The sequence below is a fragment of the Emys orbicularis genome, chromosome 13 (assembly GCF_028017835.1).
Source record: "Emys orbicularis isolate rEmyOrb1 chromosome 13, rEmyOrb1.hap1, whole genome shotgun sequence".
In the NCBI taxonomy this organism is placed as follows: domain Eukaryota; kingdom Metazoa; phylum Chordata; order Testudines; family Emydidae; genus Emys; species Emys orbicularis.
This window is the reverse complement of record NC_088695.1, coordinates 22,367,207-22,381,143: the sequence shown is the minus strand read 5'-3', so window position 1 is coordinate 22,381,143 and position 13,937 is coordinate 22,367,207. Positions and strand designations below refer to the sequence as shown.

General features: G+C 47.6%; 1 pseudogene; it reads left to right on the top strand.

Moving 5' to 3' along the window:
- Positions 1-13,403, top strand: part of LOC135887584 (zinc finger protein 684-like) — a 28,646-nt pseudogene extending 15,243 nt beyond the window's left edge.
- The last annotated feature ends 534 nt before the right edge of the window (positions 13,404-13,937 follow it).

Here is a 13,937-nt window from a genome sequence, read left to right as displayed (position 1 = left end):
GTCACAAAGTCCTTTTCAATCGATATTTTTATTTACAGCTACCAAGTTTTATATCGCATGTTTGTCCCCTCACCATTCTCTAACTTAATCCTTTTAGATTTCTTACAAATAGTCTTTTTCTTAAGCAGGGTTCTGTAACTTTCTGTGCGGACCAGACGGTCAATATAACGCTGTAAGCAGGCACCTTCCGGTTTGGTCATTTCCTTTAAAATACTGCCAGGGTCTCGACCGAATTGCACAGCATTTACCAAGGTCACCCCTTGTGCTAAATTTTCTTGGGTTAGGCACAGACATTGCAAAGCATAATCTATGTCAATAACAGTGTTTAATAAGCTTTCCAAACACAGGTCAGTGCACAGGTCCCGAAGCTTGCAGTTTATATCCTCTGAAGTCCAACTCAGTCAGTCATAGTGCTGTTGGGCTGGCATGTCTATGACACAGCCCTCACAATCTTCAAAAAGCTTTTCCCTAAGGCAGTGATTAAGGACAGCATAAACAGCAATATGTACAATAGAATACACGACTTTTTAACACTCACAACGTGGCACTGTCTCAGTTCCATGCCAAGCCTCTTCCTTAAATCCATATAACCGTCATCCTCGGTGTCCTTGTCAACAATTTGTACCGGCGTTGAGCAAAAACAAGATGGGCCCAGTTCATCTTCATTGTCTGATGCAATGCTGTCCAGGGTCTCCGGATCCTCTAGAAAGGCATCGTTGAGCTGTCGAAAGATTTTCAGAAAAGAAACAACTGTAAGCCCCCACTGCTTGTTTTCAGATTTACGCAACCACGGGTCAGTTCCTAACCCCATTACACCCCATCCTTGACCCTCACTTCTTAATTGTTCATTTACCTCAGTGACTTCTCTTCCATTCACCTTGTCCACTGGTGACTCCCATCAGCCATGGTCACCTTCCTCCATAGGGGTGGTCTTCCTCACAAGTGGTTGGGTTTTGGGGTTGGGTTCCGGCATATCCATCAACGGCTGGGCCAAAGGGCTCCCCATGGCGCTCCCTCCTCCTCAGAACTGTCGCTGATGTAGCGCTTCCTCCATGGGTGGTCGAAGGCCCTCAGAGCTAAAACAAAGCCTGAAGTTCTCACGGGGGTGGAGAAGGAGTCCATGTTTCCTCTCAGCCTTCCATGATTTCTAAAACATGCGTTCTTGGAATGAAATGGCCTCTTCCATGCGGCGCTGGGACTTCTGGGGGTGATGCTGCGCTCTGATTGGAAGAGGGTAATGGGGGAGCTCTTAGAGGGGTCACACGACCCTCTTCTGGGCGGGTCACCCCGCCTTGGAACTCCCTTCCCCCCCGATTGGTCAAATCCGCTCTCAGGGAGGTCCTCTGCCACTGAAACCCATCCTGATTGGTAGAGGGCAGTGGGAGGAAAACAAACACTCTCCCCTCTCTCTGCGTCACCCTCTCTGCTCTGTCTTAATTAGTCTGGGCAAAACACCCTGACTTCCTCAAACAAATTGTATGTGGCACTAGTTACATTTTCTCTGTGCCACAAATTCTTCCTTTTCCTTCTCTGTTTGTGATGTTGGAACCTTTAAAAGTTTGAAATCAATTTTCTGGGGCTTCTCTGGAGCCTTGTCTGGGCTGAGTTGTGACCTGCAGACTCAGAAATAATAATACTTAGATTTCCTGTGAAAGATAAAATCCCTCTTCAGTTAAGGCTCTGTCACATCCTGGGATGCAATCCAGACCGGGCAGAGCATACATGCCAACTCTCCTGAACTGATCACCAGACTCACGATTTCTAAGTTAAATTAAGCCTCACAGAGGATCTTATGATAGAACTCTCAAATGGCAGGATTTTTTTTCACCTGTGGCACATTCTTAAAATGGGTTTCCAGTCAAACAGGAGTGACCCACAGTAAACAAAGAAATGTGCTTTCTTCACCGGGCAGTTACTGCCACAATACTTGGAAAGACACTGAGAATTCACACACATATCAGGTAAACAAAGGTACCAAGCTAACAAGTGGGGGGAAGAGAGAACTTCAGTTGAGACAGAAAGAAGGGGGCAGAGGGGCCAACCATCAAATAAGCAATTGAATCAACTGAAAAAAAAATCCTGACATTTGAGAGTTCTAAAAGTGAGGCTTAGAAATCCTGTCAGCTGCCGTGGGCAAGGCAGGGCTCCAGCTGTGAGCCCCAGGCGGTTGCTCCCCTGCCAGCCTGGGAAGTGGAAGAGGGGACCCTACTGCAGCCTCCCACCCTGGGGATGCTGAAGAACCCTAAGGAGCAGAGATGAAGCTGGGGGTTGCAGGGGGTCTGAAGTGAGTCGGGTGAGGGAACGGTATTGATGGTGGGTTCTGAGCAGATGTGATGAGTGCTGGGAGGATGCATTGAGTGTGGTGGGGTTCGATGGGGTGGTGATGATGGGGGATGGGGGATTGAACTGGGGGGGATGAATTGAGTGGAATTGGGTGGGAACAGAACTGATGGGGGACAGGATTAATTGCTTGGCAGTAGATGGGCAGATGTGGGGCCAAGAGCTCCTGAAGCAGGGGCCAAAATCACCTTACCCAGTATGTGGGAGACATTGTCACATGCACACACCCTGAGGTCAGGCAGGGGGAGTTCAAGCATCAAGAGACTGACCTAAAAACACAATATAATATTTTATTAAAATGTTAAGTTTTTTGGGCCATTCTCATGATTTTGGGGGGTCGGACTCATGATTTTTGATCTCCCAAAATTGGCAATACTGTATTGATGGGTAAAGGTAGTGGTAGCAAATTGTGACAGGCATACTGTTGCCTGATTTTAGGAGGTTAATATTATTAGTTAGATAATATGAGTTATAGGCTCGCCAGTTGATCTGATCAGAAGATAATAAGGTTCTTGTCCCAGAATCAGGCTACACAGAGTTGCCAGGACCCTTGGGATGTACGACAAGGAAACTCACATTGAGACAAATGTAGCCTTAAAGACTTTTATTGAGATAAATGGAATAGTAATCAAACAGTAATTAAATGGTAAAATAATCAGAGTTACAAAGGCAATAATATTGTTCTAGAGATACGTGTGATATTATGCACTATAAAGCTTTTGATTAATATACTCAGAGCCTTCCTTGATAACCTGGTGATAAGAGACAAAGAACCAGCCTTGCCTCTGGCATGCTAAGAGAGTTCAGGTCCAGGTTCCTCAATTCTTGAGTGGGAAGTGCAGAGCTTAGGAGAAGCTAGAGAGCTGAGAGCTATAGAAGACTGAAGAAGCTAACTTAGAGTTTTACTGAACTAACTGACTTAAAACTTACAATTCAGAACTAACAGACTAATAAACTAATAAACCAAAGGGTAATAAACTAAGAACAAAGAAGCTTCTTTGGCATGGTAGAAGATAGCCCTCCTTCTATGTACAAACTTAGTTTTCTCACCCACAGAAATGTTAGGGTACACTTACTCCATAGACTGGTATGTTTATATGTATTGATGACATATACATACATATTAATGACATTAGCTCATTCTCACATTTGTTATTTCTGTCCTACCCAGTTATTTCAGTTATTTGCAAGTTCCAAGTTGTGGTGTACCTGTTAAGTTTAAAGAGGGTATGCACTTAGGTAGCCCCCCATATACCACCCTGCTTCAATGCATTCTTTATGTATCTATGTTAAAGGTCACAACCATATATGGACCTTATGCTTTAGCTCATCACCACCTATCTAGGTGAAAGGTCCCAAACATATGTACATTAACTTTGCCTTAGCTCAACACACAGGATGTGGCCTGTAGTTCCCTTGTGTTACAGCCAAAAATACTCTAATTAAATCTATAAATCTATTATAATAAAATAAATAGTCAAACCCATAAGAAAATAAGAAACCCATAAGAAAAGATATTTAGGCAAGCAAGCAGGCTAGCCCTATAGGCTACAATACCCCATATCCATCACAACTTTCTACCTCTGGACTAGGAGATAGGGAAAGGTAGAGGATGAGGAAAGGTGAGAGGCAGCAAATTGTGGTGGGAATGCCTCCATCCATCACAACGTACTGCCCTTGGACTGTAGGATGGGGAAAGGCAAAAGCAGCAAATTGTGACAGGGCAGCAAAGGAGAGGATACACAGATTTTAATAACTGGTACCAGAGGCAAATTGTGCAGGCAAAGTTACACTGGCAGGGTGAGACGCAGCAGGTAGCCCTGTGGGGAAACGGGGGGAGAACTGGAGGGTTTTTTCCCTACAGCCCAGTGATGAGTTAATTTGACCCTACAAATAACCAGAGGAACCTGGTGACATAGCACTGATAACTCCATGGCCCGAACTAAGGAAGCAGACCTTGCAGCTCAGCCCAGGGCTAGCAGACAGTGAACATGCTGTGGGAAAAAGGGACCACATCTTACAAACTGCTCCCTGGATCAATCTCTTCAGAGTGAATCAGACAGTGTCGCTCACTGGGAAAAATGTCCCCTGCCTCTCTGGGTTCCGGGCAGCATCTGTAGGACCAGGAACCCATCACCTCCATTCCCAAGTCTCTATAGATGTCCAAGCGGGATGTCTCCTCTCTGTCCCCCCATTGACAGAGTGCATTCTATGCATAATGCCTCCTTAATGCTGAGAGGAGCTGCCTGTTCCTAGGGGAATGTGGTTCCCTGGAGAGGGAGGGTCTGGGGCAGGTGGCTGCAGTGTAATCCTTTTTATTTATTTATTTGATTAATTTTCATAAAGAAAGAAACTGAAAACACAATAAAAATATAAAAAGGGAAATGACTGGCAGCTTGACTGAGTTACCCAACACCGCATGTCTCATAGGATAGCCAGTAACATTATTCACTCAAACAACTTCACAACTTTTCAAAGCTGCCAAACTAGACTGTGCAAAATCAGACACTATTACACAGACAGAACATGCTGGGGGAATCCAGGCCTGCCAACAGCAATTCTGGGCCCCAGGGCAGAACAGTCAATGGCCACCTAGAAAGGGATGGCTGAAGTTGATGATGCTTCTTTTTATCCTATGGATAACACATTAGAACCCACTATGTGTAAGTTGTGGTGTTGCTTGATCTAGTTAACTTTTTTTATCTACATTTTTATTTAAAAAATACATCTCTCTCCCATCTGCCGGGGCCCTTTTAAATCACCGGGTCCCTGGGCAATTGACCCCTTTACACACAGACACACAAACACCCGTTGGTGGGCCTGGGGGTAGGGTTATCATATTTGAACATTCAAAAAAGAGGACACTCCATGGGGAGGGGTGTGTGTGTATTTGCACCAGTATCTACCAACTCGCGTTGTATTAATGTGTTATACTGTTATATATGCTGTGTGCTACATGTCATCTATATTGAGTATATATAAGAAAAAGTGATATGGCCTCAAAAGTGAAGTTTAATTATTTAAAGTTTACTGTACTTCTTTATATGTAGTGAATCCTTTCCTTTCACCAGTTCTTCAGTTTTCTTTCTCCTCATGTGGCCACACATACTTTTCTGTAGATCGCATTTTTCTCAGCAGTGGTTGATTGCTCTTTAAGAAGGCATGAAAGTCTTTGCAAGAAGTTTGTCTGAAGTTGTACTGTACAAGTAGAATTCCTTTCAGCGACTCAACATTCAAGTTGTTCCTTTCCTTTGTCCACTGGCTTTGCATCAGTGAAAAAATTCGCTCTACATTTGCATTGTGAGAAGGAATAGCAAAGAAGAATTGGGCAATCTTTAACAGTTCTGAATGACACTCAATGTTTTTGGATTTCTCAAAATATTTGGTCCACTTCTGGTGTGCTAGCAAATAATTACTGAACTCTTCATCACTGTTGCAACTTTCTGTAAACTTCTTCAAGTTGCTGACCTGATCAAAACACTTCACGTCATCAATTTTCACCCCCTTATCGATCAGGTACTTGATACAAGGTTCCACATCACTCCAATTCGGTGTCTCACTCAGGGTAATCCACCTGAAACAAGAGAAGTCTTCCAGGGGTCTAAGCCACTTCTCCAAATATTCTAAGCATCTGCTGTACATATTATCTACTTCAGCACAGAATTTGTCACACTCTTCATCAATTCCTTCCATGCACTTTTGTGCCAGTAGTCCCTTAACTTTCAGGGACATAAAGTGGTGAGTCTTGTGTTCAAGAAGGATAGTGTGAACCGAGTTCAGACTTTTCAGCACTTCCACAACAGAATTGCTTTCCCTTTTGATTTCTTGGATGTAAGTTTGGAATACACTCATGAGTGCCAGAGGTAAATCTCACTTAATTCATACTCAAAAAATGTCTCAAGCACTGTGGGTGGTTTGTCCTGTGACAGAAAGAATGACTTCAATGCCGAAAACATCTGTATCAGCCTTGTAATGCCTGGAAATAATGACAGCCATAGTGTCTTGCTATGAGAAAACAGCTTTCTGTATTCAACATCAACAAACTCACAGTACTCCTTCAGCCACTCAGTTCGGACAGTGTAGATATGAAAGTACTGGTAAATTTTAAAAATAATGTTCTCAATGTCAACGTTCATTCTTTCTGCTGCATGGTGAACACAGCTGTTCAAAATGTGTGCTGGGCAACCCACACCAATTAATGTTCTCTTCTGCAACAACTTTTTTAAGTTTGCAAACACATTCTTTCCATCTTCATCATGCCGGAGTCCTCCAAACATTGTATTGCAGTTGTCACCTGTAAATGCAATACACTTCTCGAACAAACCATTTTTCTCAAGCGTTTCTTTTATGTAATGAGCAATTGTGTCGGCAGTCTCATTAGGTGTGTTCTGGACCTCAATCAATTTTGACTGCAAACCGCCATTCTTCCAGTTGAAATACTGAATAATTACTGGAAATATTTTCACTGAACTGTGATTGCTTCCATCTGCAGCAACTCTACAGTAAGCTATGTCATTTTCTTCAAACGTTTTCAGAACAACATCAACAGAATGCGGTGCAAGCACAGAGATAATTGCTTCTGTCTTGGTTCTAGCACTTGAAAATTTCCATGCAACTTCAGAATCAGGGAATGTCTTCTTCAACAAGACAAATGTGCAATCCATTGACTTACCGCTATTATGATGCTTAACGGTGTGAAATGCAAAAGCACCCTCTGCTGCAGTAACAGCGTCCTCTGATTTGCTGCCTGGTTTTACAAAATAATCTGTCAATTTTGTTGATGAGCTCTCTCCCCAAACTGCTTTTTTGTACTTGTCTGAGTCCATATGAGTGTGTAAATCATTAGCGCCTTTATTTTTCACAGAGACGTAAGTACTAGGTCTACATACCAAGCACTCAGCTTCCCATTCTTTTCTACCACTTCGAAAACACGGGAATTTCGTCTTTAGTTCTGCAGTGAATTTACACTTTCATTTTGGCATTGTGTTTGGGGGTAGTGAAATAAAATATCAACTAAAGAGCTCTTGAGGAAACACTACCGTGCACGGTACAAACTCAGAAAAGACACTGAAATTGTCGATGTTGCACTATCGCCACTATGGAAAAATGATCATACCTGTCTGGAACAATAGGGCTAGGTGCCAACTTTCCCCGGCGCCGGTGAGTGCTCGTGCCCCCCACCCCGCCCCAACTCCGCCCCTTCCCCGCCCCTTCCCTGCCCCCATTCCAACCCCTTCCCCAAAGTCCCCGCCCCAACTCCGCCCCCTCCCTGCCCCATTAGACCCCTTTCCCAAATCCCCGCCCTGGACCCGTCTCCTCCCCTGAGCTGTTTCGCGGCGCAAGCGCTGGGAGCTAGGGGGGGAAAGCGGGCACTCTCTCGAGTGAGCAACATTCACTTTCTTTCTCGAATGATCGACATTCACTCTCTTTCTTGAATGATCAACTCTTCTTTGGGGAAAAATAATAATTGCAAAATCCTGGACGTTTTTAGATATTTACAAATTCCTCCCAGACGGCGATTTAAGAACCAAAAAGCCAGACATGTCCAGAAAATACGGATTTATGGTAACCCTACCTAGGAGTGACAATAAAATAAATAATAACAATAACAGACAGACACAGGCCAGACCCAGTGCTATCCATCTTGCTAGGACCCAGGAGGTGCTGGGCGGAGCAATCCCCGGGGTCACTCAGCCTGACAGCAGGAGTGAATTGCAGTCGCGCCTGCAGTGTCTCTGTTGCGGTGCAACCCACCTTTTTTGGGAGACTCCAGGGCCTCGGCTGCTGCCGCTGAGGACCCCAGAGCCCTGGCTGCAGGCGGGGGAGGAACATTCCCGCTACTCCCTGAGAGACTCTCCCAGTGCAGAGACCCCAGCCTGTCCCACTCCCCCTTACTGGGACCCAGAGCCTTGCTCCCAGGCAGTGCCCCATGTGGAGAGAAGGTGACACCTGCCCCCCTCCCCAGGAAGTGCTGCTCCCGGTGCAGCCTGTCTGCAGGGGCAGAGGGATGCCCCAGGTTGCTCCCAGATGGGCTGGCTGCGATTCCCTGCATTGGCAGAGGAAAGCTGGCTGCCAACTCCCATTGTTTGCAGTGAGTGTGAGAGATTGGGAGTGGGACAGCGACAGGTGGGGAGCCAGAGGGCTCTGGTAATTGCTAAGGCAGAGGAGGCCGGTGTCAGTCTCTCTTTGTGCTCAGGATACTGCAACCCTAGAGCTAGCTGGGCTTCCTGGGGTAGATGCAGCTGCCTCTGTTGTGATCTGGGAACATGGGCTTAGCAACTGCTGCTGCCCAGCGGGGTCTATGCTGGGATAGACCATCACTAATGCCCCCTCTATGTCCAGTCGAGGGTGGACTTTCTTCTGTGACTGGAATCAGTGCTCTAGGTCTGCCCCGGGCTCAGCCACGACAAGCTCCTGAGCTGAAGACTCCAGGTGATGATAGAGAACTTGGAGAAAGTGCTGGGGACAGACAGGAAAGTAACTGCTCAAACGGCCCCTCCTCACCCCATCTCTGCTCCCAGCTGTCTGTGAGTCCCAGAGCTGCTGCCTCCGACACACCCAGGCCCACACTCCTCTTAGTAGTGGCAGTAGTTATTGGAGAGGAAACACCCACAGGAATGGCAGGACAGTAACCAGCTCTTCCATGCAGAAAGGAGACAGGAGAGACTGAATGGGGCCGCAGGAGCAATAAGTGGGGAGGGAAGTTCCTGGCTCCCAGCCCTGCCCAGCTCCATTTCCTGCAGCACCCCGGGGCAGATTGATTTACTTGGGAAAAAGGTGAGGAGCAGAGAAAGTAAAAGCCAGTTCCTGCCTCTGCTTATTCCCCATGCTGCTGGGCGAATGTGCTGCCCTGGGGACAGTGTCAGGGGGGATCCACCGAAGTGGCTCCTTCGATTCTGCTCTTTTCTAGCATTTGGCTCAGAGACTGTGTTCGTATGGGGTTTAAAGTGTTTTGTGGGTTTAGTCCCTGTGGGAGGGGTCAGGTCTGTGTTGTAATAAGGTAACTGAGCGTTTTCCCAGCCTGGCGGAATCTAGAGTGTCTGTCTGCAGGGAAAGAGCTTGGGGGGAATCGGGGTGTGAAATGGACTAACGCTAATTCAGAAACTTCCCCAGTTGTCCTCCTCACCCTGACAGGCTGCAGAATAATGACCCTGTTTTGCTCCAGATCATCCCTACTTCCTAGGGGACAGGGAAGGGGAATGGCTGTGCTGGAGCCATCTCAGGTAGGGGATGTTTTGGGGAGCTGCTGGGGAAGGTTGTTGTAGAGAGGGAGGGCCAGAAATACACAGGGTGAGCCGAGGACGGGGACAGGCTGTGTTAAACATGCTGGGACATGCTCAGGCTAGGGGATGATTTATGAGCAGGCCCATTGGTGGTGGGGGTGTGTGTGAAAATTCCCCCATTTCTGAAACTGGAAACACTCTCCTGGACAGGGCTGGGAAAACAGACCAGAGTGCTGAAGCCTGAACCCACTGGCCAGCGAGTGCAGTGAAATACAAAGGGAAGGTGCTGGGATTCCTGTCCCCTGCGCTGAGCTCTGCTTCCCATGTCAGCCTGTGCCTCGTAGGTATGTGGTAAAGGAGAAGACCCTGCCCTCCTCTGTCTGCTGGGAGGGACAAGGAGCTCTCACCTTCTCTCTGTTCCCTGGAGTCTCCTGGCCACTCTGAGCAGGGTGGGGATGAGATTCTGTTCCTCTGTCCCTCCTAGAGCTGTCTTAATTTTATGGTTCTTCCCCATGAATAGTGGGATAGTGGCTGGGGCAGCAGGCACTGAGTGGGGAGCACCTGTTGTTTCAGATGCCAGTGACCTTCGAGGAGGTGCCTGTGTATTTCACTGAGGGACAGGAGGCGCTGCTGGACCCCGGTCAGAGAGCCCTCTACAGAGACATCATGCAGGAGAATTATGAGACTATGACCTCGCTGGGTAAGGATTTCTTTCCCCTCAGCTATCTGAAGCCATGGGGCCTGCATTTTTGAATCTGGTCAGTTTTTTCCCTGTTCAGTCAGATTAGAGGGGAATGGGTGACATAGTGCACAGACCCAGTGTGAGAAAGCCGCTCACTTCCATACCTCCTCCAATGGGATAGGGGAGTCATGAATCTAATGAAAAAGGAACAGGAGTACTTGGGCACCTTAGAGACTAACAAATTTATTTGAGCATAAGCTTTCATGGGCTACAGCCCACTTCATCAGATGGATAGAATGGAACATATAGTAAGAAAATATATATACATATATATCTTCTTACTATACGTTCCATTCTATGCATCTGATGAAGTGGGTTCTAGCCCACGAAAGCTTATGCTCAAATAAATTTGTTAGTCTCTAAGGTGCCCAAGTACTCCTGTTCTTTTTGCGGATACAGACTAACATGGCTGCTACTCTGAAATGAATCTTATGGACATGCTAATTTATCCGCATCCCTCCAGCTTTCCTGGAGGCAGAAGCAGTGTATTATCCTATCTGCATTAATTCTCACTCACACACTGTGCACCTCCCTTCATATGACTAACTCCATGTCTGGGGAGGGCTCTGGGGTGTTCAGACATAGGCAGGGGTTTAACACCAGACCTGTGTGTGCCTCAGAAAGTCCCCCAGAGCCCACAGATCCTGAGAACTCCTAGTGAGGGTGGGACAACTCCCCCTCCCCCAGACATCGGCCTCTCCCAAGGGGGCTAAGTGACCATGTTCTCATCATTTCAGATCCCACAACCCCCAAGGAAGTCATGGGGTCAGGTTAAACTCAAGATGGTGTCCTTTGTGACAAATACTTCACCAATCCTCAGTGCACTCTGATCATGCCTGATTTCATCCCTGAGCAGGACTCCCATTCCCAAGCCTGATCTGATCGCCCAGCTGGAAGCAGGGGAAGAGCTGTGGATCCCGCATCTCCAAGCCTCCGAGGAAAGGAAGACCCCAAGAGGCAGCCATGCAGGTGAGGAGTCAGTGACACTGACACAAAAAGTATCGGCAAATGAAGGAAAAGTTTATAATCTCCAAGATGTGGTGTGAGCCCCCTCAGTTCTGCCTCATCTCATCCAGGTCAGGCTGTGGTCAGCAGGTGTCATGACATCATGGGAGATATCGCTCATGGCTTCTCACCCACCCTGTTAGCTGCCAGGAGTTTTCTCCTCATCTTCACTTCCCTGTGAGTGTTTGGATGGGATGTGGACATAGAATCCAATTTTTCATTCTTCCAACGGTTATTGCGCTGTGTTTTCTCTCTTTGCTATTCCCCTTTCTGTCCTTTTGACCAGTCCAGGCAATGACTCCTGCCTGGATTCTCTCTCTCCCCCAGAAGGTGATGAGACAATGAGTGAGAACGAGGAGGCAAATCCACAGCAGGAAGATCCTGAGCAAGTGGAACTCCAGGTGACCTTTTGGAGAAGAGCTGAACATTTTTGTCCCCAGTGCTTGGAACAGAGAAAAGGCTGGAATAATTGGCACAGAGCAGAGAGGAAGCTGGGAAACCGCACAAGGAAGAAAGTGGATGAATCAATTGAATGTAGTGAAGGAGGCAAGGATCCCAAAGAAACCGCAGCCCAACAGACAAATCACAAGGAAAATAAACCCTATAAATGCAGTGAGTGTGGGAAAAGCTACAGTCGGAATCTTATTAGTATTACCCATGGGGGAGAGACCCTATAAACATGGGGTAGAGACCCTATAAATGCTTGGACTGTGGGAAAAGCTTCAGTCAGAGCTCAAGTCTTAATACTCATTGGAGACTGCACATGGGAGAGAGACACTATAAATGCCTTGAGTGCGGGAAAAGCTTTAGTGACAGATCACAACTCATTACACATCAGAGAACCCACACGAGAGAGAAACCGAATAAATGCTTGGATGATGGGAAAAGCTTCAGTTCCAGCTCATACCTTGCAATACATTGGAGAATCCACATGGGACAGAATCTATAAATGCCTTGACAGCTGTGTTCCCTCTAATTTTTCCCACACATGTGCGGAATTAATTTTGTTATGTGCACCAATATGGAGGTGTTGTGTGACACATCACCTTCATATTAGTGCACAAAACAAAAGTCATGTGGCGGGGTGGGGTCGAGGGGTTCGGAGTGTGGGAGGGGGCTCAGGGCTAGGACAGAGGGTTGAGATGTGGGGATGTGAGGGCTCCGGCTGGGGCTGTGGACTCTGGGGTGTGGCCTGGGATGAAGGGCTCTAGGCTGGGGAAGAGGGTTAGAGTGCAGGGGGTGAGGGCTCCAGCTGGGGGTGTGGGCTCTGGGGTGGGGTCAGGTATGAGGAATTTGGGGTACAGGAGGGTGCTCTGGGGCTACAGTGGGGAGAGAGGACTCCCCCAGCTCTCTCTCCCCACAGCAGCACCTGGGCTGAGGGGGAAAGTGTCTCTCCCCGACCGTGGCAGTTCGGGCCTGGGCTGCATTCGGGCTGCCCCTTCCCTGGCCGCGGCAGATCCTGGCCAGGAGGGTTCCCTCAGTGCCATCACGGTGTTAAATAGGCTGCTGCACAGCTGCACGGTCGCGCAGCTTACACTGAACTTAGCATGACAGTGGAAAAAGTTTCATTCAAAGATCAAACCCTGCTTCACATCAGACAAACCACACAATGGAGAATACATAAATATTTGGATTGTGGCAAAAGCTTCAATAACTGCAGAAAGAGATACAGTCTGAGCTCACACATGACTCCCCATCTTACAATTCACACAAGAAAGAGCTTGAATGTGGGGGAAGCTTCATTTGTTGCTCGCACGGCATCAAGCATTAGCAGATCCACCCAGGGAAGACCCTCTCAGATATCCTTAGCATGGAAAATGCTTCCATTGGAGCTAACACCACACTGGACATCAGAGACTCCTCCACAAAGGAGAGAAATTCTCTCAGTGCCCTGACTAGGGCTGGCCATAGTGAAAACTCCATTTCCTAATTCCTACACACAGTAGTGGCATTTGGCTCCCACGTATCCAGCTGCCCATCTCTGGGGGCAGGTTCCAGCAGATGCTGACCTGGAGATGATCAATGAGCCTCTGATTTTGCCTGGTCTAAGTAAATCGACGTCCTCCCTGCTGCAGGCCTGGCTGCTGAACTGATGGGCCTTCCTGCCTCCTGCTAACCTGCGGGGGAAGGGAGAGTGAAACTCCTCCAGAAGCTTCTTCAGCCTGGATGAATTTTCCCCCTCTCCCTTCCCTTCCAAGACGCGATGCCCCTTCCATGGAGACTAGGAGAGGGATACTTGGGCCAGGCTCGTCATTCACTCTGGACACCTGCCCCACCCCCCATTTTTCAGGAACCCCTGGACGGGCTCCCTCACTTACTTGGAGCTGGTCCCAGTAGGGTGAGTGTCCCTGGGGGCTAGCAGCTCTTCCCCTCCCTAAATCCTGTGAGGTGCTGGGTTCTGGGGAAGCAAATGTGAAGGGACCAGGAGGGATGGGTTTGGGGGAAGAAACTGGGGATTGAATGGTTGGGTCTGGTGGATGTGGGAAAAAGTGGGTGCCGAGGAAATCAAGTGTTAGGGATCATGGGATAAGAAAGGAGAGTACAGGGAAGAGAGGTGCTGCCTCTTATCACTCATCCCCTCTGCCCCTTTTCCCTGCCCCCTCTGCATTCAGAAAGCACCACTAAGA